Source organism: Thunnus maccoyii, chromosome 14, assembly GCF_910596095.1.
Source record: "Thunnus maccoyii chromosome 14, fThuMac1.1, whole genome shotgun sequence".
NCBI classification, from domain to species: Eukaryota; Metazoa; Chordata; class Actinopteri; order Scombriformes; family Scombridae; genus Thunnus; species Thunnus maccoyii.
The window spans coordinates 8,243,425-8,258,169 of NC_056546.1; the positions used below are offsets into that span (position 1 = coordinate 8,243,425).

General features: G+C 40.1%; 1 protein-coding gene across 5 annotated transcripts in view; it reads left to right on the forward strand.

Moving 5' to 3' along the window:
• Window positions 1-14,745, forward strand: part of kcnq5a (potassium voltage-gated channel, KQT-like subfamily, member 5a) — a 113,479-nt gene that overhangs the window by 59,897 nt on the left and 38,837 nt on the right. The window lies entirely within an intron of this gene.

Genomic DNA, 14,745 nt, shown 5'->3' on the forward strand with positions numbered 1-14,745 from the left:
ACACACATACAGTATGTACTCCTGCTGCACAGGAGTCAGTATTTAAATGTCAGTCTTTTCTATTATATGGAAGCACAGAGAAAAGCAGCTGCACTTGCTATCACAACAGACAGCTCAGGAAATAGCTAGCAGTCCTGGACACACACATACACACACACATACACACTCACACACGCACGCACGCACAGACTGCTGGCTGTAGTCTTGTCAATATGCAACAGCTGCGCACAGCTTAAGTCACAGACGCAAGTGTGAAAGCATGTGACAACAAGGCTCTCTTCAGTGCTTCTGTGTGCACGAGTGTGTGTGTTTGTGTTTTTGTGCACATGTGCAGACCACCGGCGGCAGTGTCTAGTGAGTTTATTGTGCACAGATGCTATAATGTTGCCCATATACACCATTTGTTTGTTTGTCGTTTTATCTCTTTTTAAGAATTGGCAAAAAAAATCGTACAAAAGTCAAAGTCAGAACGGTCACATCGCAGCCTGAGATGCGACAACGTAACAACAACGACATAACTTTGGACCCAGCTGAGACAGAACAAAAGATGTCACATTTAAGGCCGACACAAACATTTATTTTTCATTATTAATTCATATAGGCATTATTTTTCATACTTGACGATTAGTAGAATTGACTAATCAACGCCAGTCAATTTAGCTCATCTTGAGGTATGTTTGTATTTAGTTACCAGTACGTACCAGTTGTGAAGGTCACACGTCTTCCTGCTTGTTTTCTTCACTGCTGCTGTGCTCCTGCTCCACCACTTAGAGAAACTGCTCATAAATGTCCAACTACGCTCCCTTTCAGTCATCTCAAGGTCAATGCGGCGAGTAGTACGGTGATCGATGAGCCTTCTGTGTTATAATAAGTCTCTTCAGGTTGATCAATAAGGCTGCACGACTGTTTCAGCTGCAGGTGAGGGATAGGAAGCTGAGGATATGCATTTTTTTTTTTTTTTTTTTTTAAAAAGGGCACTCATGGCACTGTAAGACATGCAAATTGCAGATACTCACATTAGCTGAAGGACTGGAGACTTTCTTATAGTTACCACTGTCTATCATTGATTTATTGACAAAAACACTCCCAATTTTTTAATACTTGGATAGAAGACGGCTCTTTTCGGGCGGCTCTCCTGACTAAACTGATGGCGTTCGCCATCCATCAAATTATCAATGGACTCTCTCCTTTTCCTTTTCCACTCATCATGTTTTTTCAAATTGACATAAAGTTGTGCAAGGAAATAACGCCAAACCCAACCTTTTCTGGACAAATTTGTGGGTAAGTGTTTCGAAAGTTTCTTTTAAAAGTGTTGGTGGCTGCAATCCAGAGGAAACTGTTGACATGAAAATCATTACAAAGACAGAAAAGAGTGGAAAAAAACAAAGAAAGACATAAGGAGAAGAAAAATGAAAGGAAAAGAAACACCTGGAGAGAACAGCAATACAAGACAGAAGTTTAAAAAAAAGTAGAGAAATAGAAAGGAATTGATGGAAAAGACGACATACTGAAGACATTGCAACCCATGGCGGTTGGTGTTTAATCAGGGTGGAGAAGAGCCTTGTGGGCTGCTCTTGATAGGAATTGGCGCGTAATCAGCTGGAATAATGTTTGGGCTGTGACACAGCCCTGTGGGATGGGGTGGGAGGTGTGTGCATGTGTGTTTTTGTGGCAAGAGATTGGGGACTAGACAGCAGCCAAAGCAAAGCAGCACACTCAGCAGCACCCCAAAAAAGGGCATTCATCAAGGCCTCGCTGCTTCTTTTAGTCTTCGCTTGTCTGCTTTTGCAATACTTCAAGTTCTAGCACCTTGAGCCTCAACATTAAGAGCGACCAGTAGTGCAGAGACCAGACTGAGGGTGAGGGCCACAAAGCTCTCACATCTGTGATCTGGAAAAAAAAGGTGATGTGAGGTACTTTACTATCAGCAGTAAGAAATAATGTCATGCTGTCATTCTTCGCAGTTTTACCACATCTCAGGCTCACTGACAGCAAACACCTGAACCAGTACATTGTTGTTTGTCTCACTTCTAAAAGTCCCAGCTGTTAGTGAAGTCAACCAGCTGCCGGATGCACAAACAAACCTGTTAAAAGTACCTGCGAGCAGGTTTTTGAAGGGAAAAACACACACTGATCGTGCATTATAATGTTCATACACAGAGGCAGTTTCAAATTGCTTTAAATAAAAATATGAAAACCTTTAATATTGGCTTTAATATTGGCTTTAATATTGGCTATTTTGTGAATTTCTATTGTTCTCTTTCTGCTTGCTTGCTTCCTGATCCATTAATGCCACAGCGGGTGTTGAAATAAGGCTCTCCATCTCATCTGTGATGGATGGTTTTTGAACTTTTGTGGAAATGGCAGCTCTAAACAGTCAAAGCCTTCACTCAGATTTTAAGAAAGTGGCACCAAAAACTGGCATTTAATGTAACACTGATATTTTTAATGGATCTGTCAAACACCGCCGTCATCGCAAAAAAATCTCTTAGCATTTATGTTTGACCTCAGGAATATGAGAAATACACTGCCAAACAAACAACAAACACACTCAGAAATGTCAGCTTCATACCAGGTTTGATCCATTAAAATGAACATTTCTCTTTGAAACTCGATCTGTTTTAGAGGCTCAACAAGAGCCGATTGATCTTGAAATACTCGACACGACTGATCATGATTATTACTTAATTATTATTACTTAAGTACATCAATGCTGCGATGTATAAAGTCAAACCCCCAAAAAGATGTGGAGTGTTGATGCATACAGATGAGATACCAGTTCTTGTGGCGTACCACACACGGAGACATGATCATAGAAGCAGATGTAGGGTGTTACGCACAAAAACACAGACACATTCTGCACATCTAATTGATAAACGCCTTCAATCATAATGTTACACGCTTTATACACACAGATGCACACACTAGATTGCCCACAATTACTACGCCAATCAGACATCAAAAGGCAGTCTGAGGGTTCCCAGCCAGAGCTTTTGACCTGTTGAATGGCTGTCATTGGAGCACTCGTTTCTCCCATCTCCCTCCATCAGCAAACAGCCATTTGTCCCTATCGCTGATTATCCGTCTTATCTGGAAGCCATCAGCTTGGCTGATTAGGACATTCCCAGAATTCCATCTTTTCCTCTCTGTTGGAATGTCTGTATTTCCACTGCTTGTTAAAATGTTGGCTCTGCCTCTACACTTTTCCCTATAAATCTTTTGTTTTCCATGTTATTCACATAGTAATTTTTCAGCTCTATCCTAGGAATTATAATCACAGTGACATTATGTATTCAGCATCTACACAGAGGTACATAGTGTTTAATTAGATGGCATTTTTGCAAAATTTTTTCCCCCACATGAAGCTTTCATGAGTTTTGGTTACATTCACCAGGTAATATATCTTTCCATGTGACTGTGTGTTTGCATCTGAACATTCTTTAAAGGGGACATATCATGCTTGTTGTGATTTTCTGTTATTTTTGTACCGTTATGTCTGTGTGAAACATGGTCAAAGATTCAAAACTTGAGGTGAACATATGTAAAAATGCCCCCTGCAAGTCATCCTGCTCTAAACGCTTTGCTTGCAATGTTACCTCTATTTTTTCCTCATGATGACGTCAGATTTTTCGCACATGCTCACAAACAGCCGTCCATTGGTAGCCTTTGCTGCCAAGATTGTTCTATGGGTCATTTGTGTTGTCCACTCACATATTTCAGATTCAGGATTCAGGCTTGAACATGTACGGATGTATTTGAGAAGTTTCCATTTCGAGTAAAGACCTAGAAAAAGAAATCTGACTACTACTGTTTTTTTCATGTCAGAACAGAGTGGTCTTATTGGGAGGGGGGCCTTAAAGAGACGGGAGCTAAAACGGCCTGTTTAACACAGAGGTTGAACTAAGGGGCTGCATAAAGGGCCAGTATAAGATAAATAAGGAGATTTGTAAATTGTAAATCATGCAAAAATATACCAGTAGAGCGCTAGAATATAAATACAGACCAAGACATGTGCATGACATGTCCCCTTTAACGCCTAGTGCTTCAGTCTGTGTTATAGTGAGTGTCCACTTAAGTAGTGAAAAACAGCCATATTTTACCTCTTAGTAATTGCAGCAATGATCCCATCCAGAGCAGAGTCGTGCAGTCAGCATGATCTGCCAGCCTGTATTTCACTGGTCAGCCAATAGTTACATACTGTAGATTTATGGAGCCCAAAGTGAGTCCAGTGTGCACACTCAGGAAACGGTGTAATATCTTCTTCCAATTACGCATCATTCCTCTTTTGTCTGCCACTAATGGGTCAGCGAGAGAGCGTGTCCCTCCATCCGCGACACTTGCTCCTCATCAGTTTTTCCGCTTCACTTCACTTAGAGTGGACTGACTTCTGTCAGTCAGGCACAGAATAGCTACTAAAATTGAACACACTTAATTCAAGGAAATGTCCTCGTATAACGTTCTTAAAGTTTAGGGTTCATTGTTCTTTGATCCAGTCTGACTGACTGACATCCATCTGAAAGATCTTTTAAGGTCTTTACAAATCAGACACATTTTTTAAAAGCATATCATATTTAGTATCAATTGGAAGCCAATAAAATACACAAAGAAATTTGTTATCAAAATAGTGTAACATTTAGAATATACTGTACATTGAAATGCTTCACCTGCTAAGATATTCCTTTTTGCACCCAAAAAAATACTTTTGATTGATACAATAATTGATGGGATTTTTAACTTGGATGCTTTGTTTTATATGGATTTTCCACACATACAATTTTATTTAACGAAGCACCTGTTAACTGTTAATTAATTACGGAGCGCCTCGGGGTCAGCTGAGGGGGGAAAAAAAAGATCCATATGTAAATCTGTCCCCTTGGTTTAGAAATCTGTGCCCACGGTTTATAAATTGTGCTCTCAGATTTATATTCTGTGCTCTCGAATTATGAATCCATGCCCACAGATTTTTCTTGTCAGTTTTGGATAGCGGAAGTCTACATTACCCATGATCCTAAGTCACTGTTGCTATGGAGACAAAGCCAGTCCACTGTCATTTATTTCAAACTAATCTAGACTTTAAGATTTTGTGTGTGTTCATAGAGTCTCCCTTTCACTCACACACACACACACACACACACACACACACACACACACACACACACACACACCAAACGTTGAGTGCTTTATTGGATGATGTGGCTCAATATTAATTGAGGATGTTTAAATATCCTCAGCCACATAGTCTTGGAAATATAAAATTAAATAATCAACTTCCCATTTTACAGTCAGTTGAGCACATGGATTGTAAATCCGACGCGCAGTTTAGAAATCAGTGGTTTGTACAGATTTATACATCGATCTTTTTTTTTCTCAGCTGACCCCACGAGGGCTCCATAATTTATTGATTACAATAACACAGAAAAAAGCACCAGGTCTACAACCAAATTATTTTCATTATTTGTTCAGGAAAGAGAGAAAAAAGACAGAAAGAGAGAAGAGACAATAGCAGAAGGTACCGCTGATTTCTTTTTAGCCTGCAGGCTGACTGCGTCCCATTTCCACCAGACTGGAAATCTCTTCCTTCCTCTTTTTGTCTCTTTCCGTCTGACATTCATTCTTTTTAGACCGGATGCTGCGACCCAACGTTTCCATCGTAATTGATGAAAGTGGCTACACCTGGCAGGAAAGCGTAAGTCATGCGTATGCGTCGTAGAGTTCAAGCGTACAAGCCTTAAAATAGATCTATCTTCTATTATATTTTTTACGGAAGGCATACACGGCTACAATGCGCTATAAATGGTCTATATTTTTAAATAATTAAACTATACAGGATGAATGATTAGCTTTTGGCAGATTGGTTGTGAGATTTTCTATTATTTGTCCTTTTTCCTGTTGTTTCATGTCCCTCGCTTTCTTTGATTGCAGTTGTCAAAAGAGGTTGAAATAGGAGACTGAATGAAAAGAAATATTAAAATTAAAATTAAAAAAAGAAAGAAAAGATGGGTGATCAGGGTTATTGACCTGACCTGATGACTCTGGTTGCCACGGAGATGACAGATCTGTGGGTTCGGTCAGAATTAATTTGCCAAATTCATCTGTTATTTCAGTCCAGGTCCAGGATCCTCCATCACCACCACATGTGCCAGGGGAAGAGGACGAAATGTAAAACTTTGCCCTCAGCCTTGTGCTTGCCCTTAATAAATTAAGTGCGAGGAGAAAGTTACAAGCAAGATATGCCTCGCTGGAAGCACTGCAGTGTTTCAGATTGGAGAACAAGCACAATCACAACCACAAACACAGCCTTCCTCAATTACTCAGGGCCAGGGTCCAATGATAAGGCAGTGGGATCATCAGCAGTAATACCACCACACCCAAGGCTTTCAGCCCATACATCCAATCCCCATCTACTCTAACAACACTGAGGTCTCAGTATATACACAGAGCAAGAAGTGAGGAGCCTTTAGGGAACATGGTGAGAGCAATCAGTCCTCAGCTGCTTCTCAATTCACTGACCTGTAGAATACTTTGGATTTACTTTGTAAATTTGGATTTTGTTTATTGTTAACTTATGTTTCAAAATCTGCCTGGCTTTTGTTTAGTACCATAGTAAAAAAAAAAAAAATATATATATATATATCTTGTGCATATTGTTTTTATTTCTATTTATGTGTACATTTTACTGAAACTGAAATATGCTGCCCATCATATTCTAAACCAGTGATACTGTAGATCCACTTTATCTAAAATACATACTGCATTTTAAAAACTTTTTTAAAGCAAGTGAAATGAGTTAGTTACCTCAGTGCTACATCAAGCCATTGTTTGGGTTCAGTGAAATTAGTGCTTTGCCTCTGAAGTTCAGCGCCTATAATTGAGAGGACGTGGTCCATTTGCTGTGGAGTCATCTGGAAGTACCTGCGGTGAAGCTCACCTTTTAAACTTCAGCTCCGCAACCAGCTGATAGAAAGCACCTTGTTGTTTCCGGCGTTGGTTGATGTGGTGTACTGGTTGGCGGTTGCCTTGTAACATTATCCCTTACATAAATAGGCTGATGTTGACTTACCCATATCACACAAATGTGGCGAATCACCAGGTCCAAAAACTGAAAACACAATCCCAAAACCAAGGTCCAATGTCTTATCTTGACCGTGAAATTACGCAAGCCTACGCTTTATGTCTGCTGCAGGTGTAGCCACCACAAAGAACCATTATGCAGCACGTCAGCTCTGCGAACAGTCCGCTTACCTTACATGCCCAGTGTAGCCAAATGGTTAGTCCTTTCATCTCTTCTTCAGGATGTTTTGAAGCATCATGCCATCACCGTCACAATACCTCATCACACAGTGAGAAGTCATCTGTAACATTTACAACAGATTTTGTGACAGTCATTGGTGCACAACAAATATTCATGCTTAAACACCCACAACATCGTAATTGATTGTGTTAACAATGATTTTAATCATTTGTGCTTGGTTAGAGTTTAGTAAAACACTCACACACAAGTTTAATGAACTCATAAACAGCACAGAAGCCAGTTAAAGTCAAGTTTTTTTCAAGAATCTGTATTATTGAGAAAACGTGCAGTGGCATATCATCTATGTATCTATCTTCGAGGATTTTTTGATTTTGGCATGAAAAATTGTTCAGTGCTCCTGAGCGTTTTTTAATTAAAACCAAACAAAATGGAAAAACTCATTGACGCAGTTTCCATGGGAAAAATCTCCTGGAGTACATGATGTATTTTGTATTGCCAGCAGTAGCAGCCACAGCAGGTAATTGGGAATTAATGGTTCTCAAACTTAATTAGTGGAAAATTAGAGGAAAAAGACATCATCGCACAGGTCACACTGATCAACTAACGAGTGAAGTGTAGTGCAAAAACAGCACATGCACTAATAAGAACTAAGTACCAAAATGGAGACACTTAAAAAACATGAATATTATCTATCTCCAGTCACTTCTGATTCATGTAGTGCTCTGCTTCAAAGAGGCTTTTTATTTGTATGCATGAAAGACACAAAATCAAAGACGCCCAGTACAATTTTAACCCCTTAAAATGTTCCTTCTTTTCTGTATAAAATGTTCAAAATTTGTAACCTAAACAGTCAGAGGGCAGGAGGCAGCAGAACAGATGGAGCTGTGTGGGCTGATACATGCGTTGACGCACTTGATAACTGCTTGGACTGAGTGTACAATAACAGCAGATATGCATATTTATGCGCTCACACACTCTCACACTCAACACTAAAAATGCTAAAAGCAGCACATACATATATATATAGTATACGCTCACACACTTGCACCGCCATAAGCCGTGCTGAGTCAGCCTCTCTCCCATTAAGTTGCCCCTTCATCGTGCTAGGGGGAACCAGTCAGCCATCTGTTGGCCTAATGAGCTTACTCTACCCCACCAAAGCATTTCAACAGCACAGCTTCACCCCTTGCAATTCCCCCCGATCCACAGTTTTCACAGTGTGTTTGAGACTCTCGTCTTCTTCTGCCCTGTTCAGCACACATCAGCGGTGCTTTTACACACCGTTCTTCACATGTGTTTTTGTTTATTTTGTTTTTTTCGTCATGTAAGGAGAGCTGGTTAAACAGTCCAATTATCAAGTTGTTTCACTCCCTCTATTTGTTTAACCACATACTGTAGATCTCAACATCACTTTCTTTGCCCCGCTGTCTTCACTGTCTACTGAATCGACCCCTCCTAGAAATTTAGTTTATACTCTAACAATTGGCAACAGCAAGTACATTTTTTTAGAGAATGTAATGTAATACAGAAGGAAAGGTTTTTCCACTCAGAACAATTAAAGCTTTATTAATTTATGTCTTATCTCTCATGTATGAAGCACAAGAAGGGATGTTTGCTTTTTAAATATTTAACCAAAAGTGCAATCTTTCCCTAACACTGTCCACTTTGACCACCTCCCCGCAACTTGAGGTACAACAACTTTCCTGACTTTGCAAGAAGACGAGGTTGACTGATTAAAGAGGAAACATGAAAAGTGACAAAGTCAGTGTGGATTAAGAAGAAATTTAACTTCAGTTTGGCAACCTAAAGGTAGAGTCAGCAATTCTGGGGAATGATTGTTCAATACACTTTTTTGCCAAATTCAGCAAATATCTCCTCACGGTCCACTAGCTGTCCACTCTGTGTGTGTGCACTGAAAATAAAATCCAGGGTTCATACACAGCCCTGTCTCTGTAAATGGGGGAAACAAACAAGGTGACTCAGACCGAGCCACACCACGCTATTCCAGCCATTCAGCTGGGGGCATTTGTGCTCGTGCACAGGACATGGGGAAGTCATCAAAGCAGCTGTCTGTGTGAGGACATGACAGTGTCCCATCTCCAGCACCTGTTGAATGGGTGGGGGAGGGCTGGTGAATTGGAGAGAGAGAGAGGCTGTGGCCAATTCACACAAAGTATTTTCTCATTGAACAGATGCGCTTCCATTTTAATAAATATATTAATCCACACTGAATCAGAGACAGTCTCACGGAGACCCCGTGTTTTTTTTATGCTCTGAGTCTGTTTCTGTCATGTTTAGTGAAGTGTAATCTGAGCAGGCAGCTGTTTAAATTATGTTTAACTTATTACTTACTTAACAAACACTGCTGATTTCCTCCTATGGAGCAGACATGCAGACTATTTTGGTTCAGTAAATTTCTGCTGTCAGTCAGCCTGGTGATGACAGTTTGGCCGGCCGCCGTCCCCTCAGCTGCCCAGGAGCTGCAGCTGACGGACGGCTGCTTCTGTGGACAGAGACGCTGAACGCAGGTCGAGTGAGGAGTGGGGAGGCCACATAGAGGTGGAGAGTGTGGATGGACTGTTGTGCTCACATGAGACAAATCTTTTTTTTCCGCTCGTGATAATATGTGAGAAGAAGAGAAGTGACTCTACAGCTGGCACATCGCTCTGGATTCCGCCATATTTCTTGTTTGGTTGTTGCCTTTGCAATGCATGTCCAGAAATTTGGGGAGTGGAGCTTCTGAAGGAGCATGATTGTATGTGTATGAATGTATTTGTTTGTATGCTTCAAATATCAACAGTCTTTCTCCGGAATGACTGACTCTACCTTTAAGTGAAATACTGACAGAGTTTTTAGTTTTCTCCTGCAGATCATGAATACGCTGCATTTTCACAGATGTCTGAACAGAACTACAGTGTGTGGGCCACAATTAAAATGTAGAGCATGCAGACTCTAACCTGGCTGTGTATTGTGGCTTTAACCACAAAGAAAACCTTTTTTCTCTTCTCAACCACATTTGTTTAATTGCCCAGCATGAAAATAGTCAGGACATTGTCTGGACATTTTCACAAAGAGCAGAGGATTGCAAGAACAATATTTATTATAATAACAGTCCAACTTTTTAAAACCAACAGTAAAGAATGAAATAATAGAAGCCACAGCATTCTGGTTATAGGTGTAACTCAAAAACAATGAAATGAAGATGCCTCAAACCCATCAAATTTTCACTGATGCTGGTGGCCTCTGTCTTAACTCCCAACTCACGAGGGAAGAGGACCACACACAGACTTGCACAATGACACATCATTAACATGTCAAGTCTTCAATATATATGTGTAAGAGCTTCACATATATCATACCCGACATATCATAGATGTTTCACAACTGAAATGCGAGTCTGACATACTTGCATAGCTACGGACTCACAAGTCAAAATGGTGCTTTCAACTGCTCAAGGGCCAAAATTGAACACACACTTAATTAAACAGACACTCTGTTTGCCTCTGATCTGAGGACACTACACACAAAATAAACCAAACCAAGTGCGCCTCAATCGAAATGGTAAACAGATTTTTTTTTTTTTCCATGTCTGGAAATTACAGTAGCACTCTTTACTTTTCAAGAAAATATTGGTTTATTTAACCCCTGCCCAGCAAGTGAACAGGCTTTCTAAATTAGCTTCAGAAAATGCCTGACTCGCCAAAATACAGATAGAAAGTGAGAATAGATTCTTGACAAACCATATTTGTGTCTTGGCTTAAGTGAGCTCATTTAAGCTGCGCAGATATTGTGCTCGTTCAATCATAGCTCTCTTTGGATTGCGCTGGCTCGGTCTGAGTAATGAGCCTTCATGCACATAGTGCTAGCTCATAGTAAAGTGGCATTAATCAAGGCTGCCCACTAAGCCTAGTGGATTTCCTAAAACACAAAAGGTGCAATGCCTTCTGTCATAGTGTTCACGATATTGCTGGCGAAGCGTAGTGGGAAATTGCACTGTGTATCTACTAAATTTATACAGCCGACACAGAGTTTATTGTAAAATAGATCACCTCAGGTCTTAAACTGTGCAGCAACTTCAGAGCTGTTCTTCTAATTCCCCTTGGCTCGGAGCTTTGATTTGGATAAGACCGTGTTTATACGTACTCTGATTTCTTAGAAACGAAATGATAAAAAGCATTTGATATGAGGTTCAAGGAAAAAGAGACACAGAAGATGAACCCCCTCCCCTTCCGTCTCCCTGGTACAGTACAGTTATGACTGTCGTCTTTGATGACTTTGGTATCTGATGTTTTTGGCTCAGTTTGGTCAAGGTTAAATTGGTTAACGTAGAGCTAAAATACAGTTTTGTTATATGTATTGCACTCTCTCTTTCTCCCTCTCTCACTCGTTCTCTGTCTGTCTTTCTGACATCTGCTGCACAGCACTCTGAACAGGAGTCTTGGAGTGGTATTAGTGCAGAGATGGGTGCTGATAGGAATCTGATGTATGGTGTGTGTGTGAGTGTGTATGTGTGTGTGTGTGTGTGTGTGTGAGAGAGAGAGAGAAAGAGCCTGTAAGCCAGTGTTTTATGAACCCTGTTAGCTGTTGGCTTTGCTCAACAGTATGTCAGTCTGCGTCTAGTTAGTGAGAACACACATACACACTCACACACACACACAGATACACTAAAAGCTTTCCGAGTCTTCTCGCACCCATCCTCGGTGCATCCCACATCATGGAAAATTGGCTCCTGTCCGGCTCTTTCTTTCTCTCTGTATCCCTCTCCCAAACTTTACTATCTATCTCTCTCCGTCTCTCTGCACTGTGATCACATGGCTTCTAGATGTGGAATAAGAAACCAAACAGCTGCTTCTTAAGCTAATATACTACTTGTGATTAGTTATGCTCAAACATGCCATTGGCTCTTGATGTAGCAGGTTTGAGTCCACCTTATCAGTTAAATGTACCCCTGAACTTTCCTATCACTCTCTGCTTCTCTGTGTAGGCGCATCACAACAAGCACAAGTTACTTTACGATATATCAAGATTTTATCCTAATTTTACAAGAATTACTTACGAACATGATTTTGAACTGATGACGTGTTTCAGAGGTTTGCTACAGAAAATATCCATATCTGTGATTGTTGTTGACAGTACTGTTAACGCAGCATTAGCTCTCCCAAATCCAAAATAAGTCTAATTTCGTTTTCTGTTATTGAAATTTTACAAGAGTTTGTTCATAAGAGGTCTCACAGGGAGTTAGACCTATTTGGGCTTTAATTGGCCCCAAACATTAGTAATGAAAGACAGAATAATGTACATTTCTTTGTGTGTGAATGACTTTTTGGCAAACAATATTATAGTTGTTCCTGTATAGTTCCTATAACATGCAAAGGAGAAAAATGTTAATTTGCAATTTGTATAATTCATTTCCTCCTATAGGAAGTAAAATCAAATTCAACCTGTATTATTAAAATTTTTCATGTTAAATTAAAAAAATCTGGAATTTTTATATTTTCTGCATGTTCATACCTAAAGGGCAACACACACCAGCTGTGCACAGCTTTTGAACATCTGCAATCTCACCGTATTTGCTCTCTCAAATGGCACAGACCAACGTGACTACCTCTGTCTGTATGGCACTTGTGTCCATTATGGACATCAAGTGACTCATTAGAGTAGAGTACAGGGTAGGCATAAGAAAGAAAAAAAACATTGGTCCAAATGAACTGTAGCAAGTCTGAGCCTTAAATTGATCAATACAGCAATACGCTTGCTTCAAGGTAAGAATTACATATTGTAGCTTCAAGGTCAACAGGTCAGCATAACATGAAAAGCCTTAACTCAACTCAACTTTATTTATATAGCACCTTTCATTCAAACATGCAGCCCCAAATGCCTCACATAGCAGGATTAAGAAAAAACTGACAATCAAAAATAAATAAAAGCCAAATAGACAACAATAAATAACATTTTGCAAGACTTAAAGTTACAACAATAAAACAATGATGTTTTGAAAATAGGATAAAATAGAATAAACATAAAAAAACCTTCACTTGAACTTTAGTTCAACCTTGGTTCATGCTCTTGCGTTAGCACTAATTCGCCTTGCTGAGGCTTCGTTAAGTGAGACCTTGAATTCCTGCCACCTCCGCTTCCAGCTGACCCTGCTCCTTGAACTTTCTCAAGTGAATCGAGAATGAATATTATTACAGTTCAGCTTTGCTTTTGATGGAGAAAACCTTTCATATGTGTGCAGAGAAAACTGGCCTGTGCAGCGCAGCGGCGTGTCCTTGGCCCGGCTCTGTTTGGTCAAGTAGTTGCTTAGAAATAAAACCGTATGTTTTATCGCTGCCATCATCAGGTAAGATACTGCACTCGACTGGATAAACATAGGGATTAACTAATAGACTGTTGGCAAGGAGTCGGCCTGACTCATCCCTCTTTCTCACTCGTTCCCCTTCTCGCTCCACCTCATCTTGCTTTTTTCTCCTCTCTGCTTGTCTTCTCCTCTTCCTCTCTGTGTGCTTTCAGACTCTTCTCCCATCTGTTAACACTCCTTCTTGAATCATATAGGCTTGAAAATCAAGACGTGATGTGTAAGAATAGATATTGAAAGATGAGTTAGTTGAAGAGAAAGAAGAGTCATCTCATTCTTAATCTCTCTCTTCTTCCTCTTTCTTGTTTTACTTCTGATATACCAATCTACCAGGCCTTTCCTAGATAGAGAAACATTATTTATAGCCGAGTTCAATCTTTATCTTCTCATCACAGCCTTGTTGCTAGCCATGCTGCTTTCGTCCAGGAGAACCTGCTGATCTCACTCCTCCTATAGCGTCCATTCATTAGATTCACAGGATTCAGCGGTTTCTTCTTCTCATTTATATGTTGCTCCTCTTCTCCGCATGATCCATCTATCTACTATCGTATCTTCAATTGTTTATTTTGTTCTCTTATGAGGGATTTACTCATGCACTTATCCAAAGCTGGCCTCCTTGGCTCTCTTGATTTCTCTTTGTCTCTTTTTCTCTTTCAATCTTTCGCTCTGTGTTTCCGTTCCCTCCCTCCCCGTTGATTGAAAGGGTATGCATGATTGGCACAGAAAGAAAGGAGGAAATAGATAATGATACCAGACCATATTGTGTGGAAAACCCTGACCTCTCACGTACCCAATCCTTCACACACACACACACTTACACACACACATACAACTCACACTTTCTCTCCTTTCTGCGATGCTTATTGAAACATAAACACATAGAGGAAATTGTGCACATGTTCACCCCTTTATGGTGATCCTTCTTTTTTTTTAATGCACATGCTATAGACATGCTTTCCCAATACATGTAGACAAATGTATGGACTTCATGATACTTCACAACAGAATAGATTTACAGTCATATACATACATTCTGCTGTGAGTGTGTTTGATGATTTTAAATCCTCTTCCACTTAGATGCGTCCACTAAGAGGTAATTTATTATCCTCCATGAAAAAGCAAAGTCAAATATTCT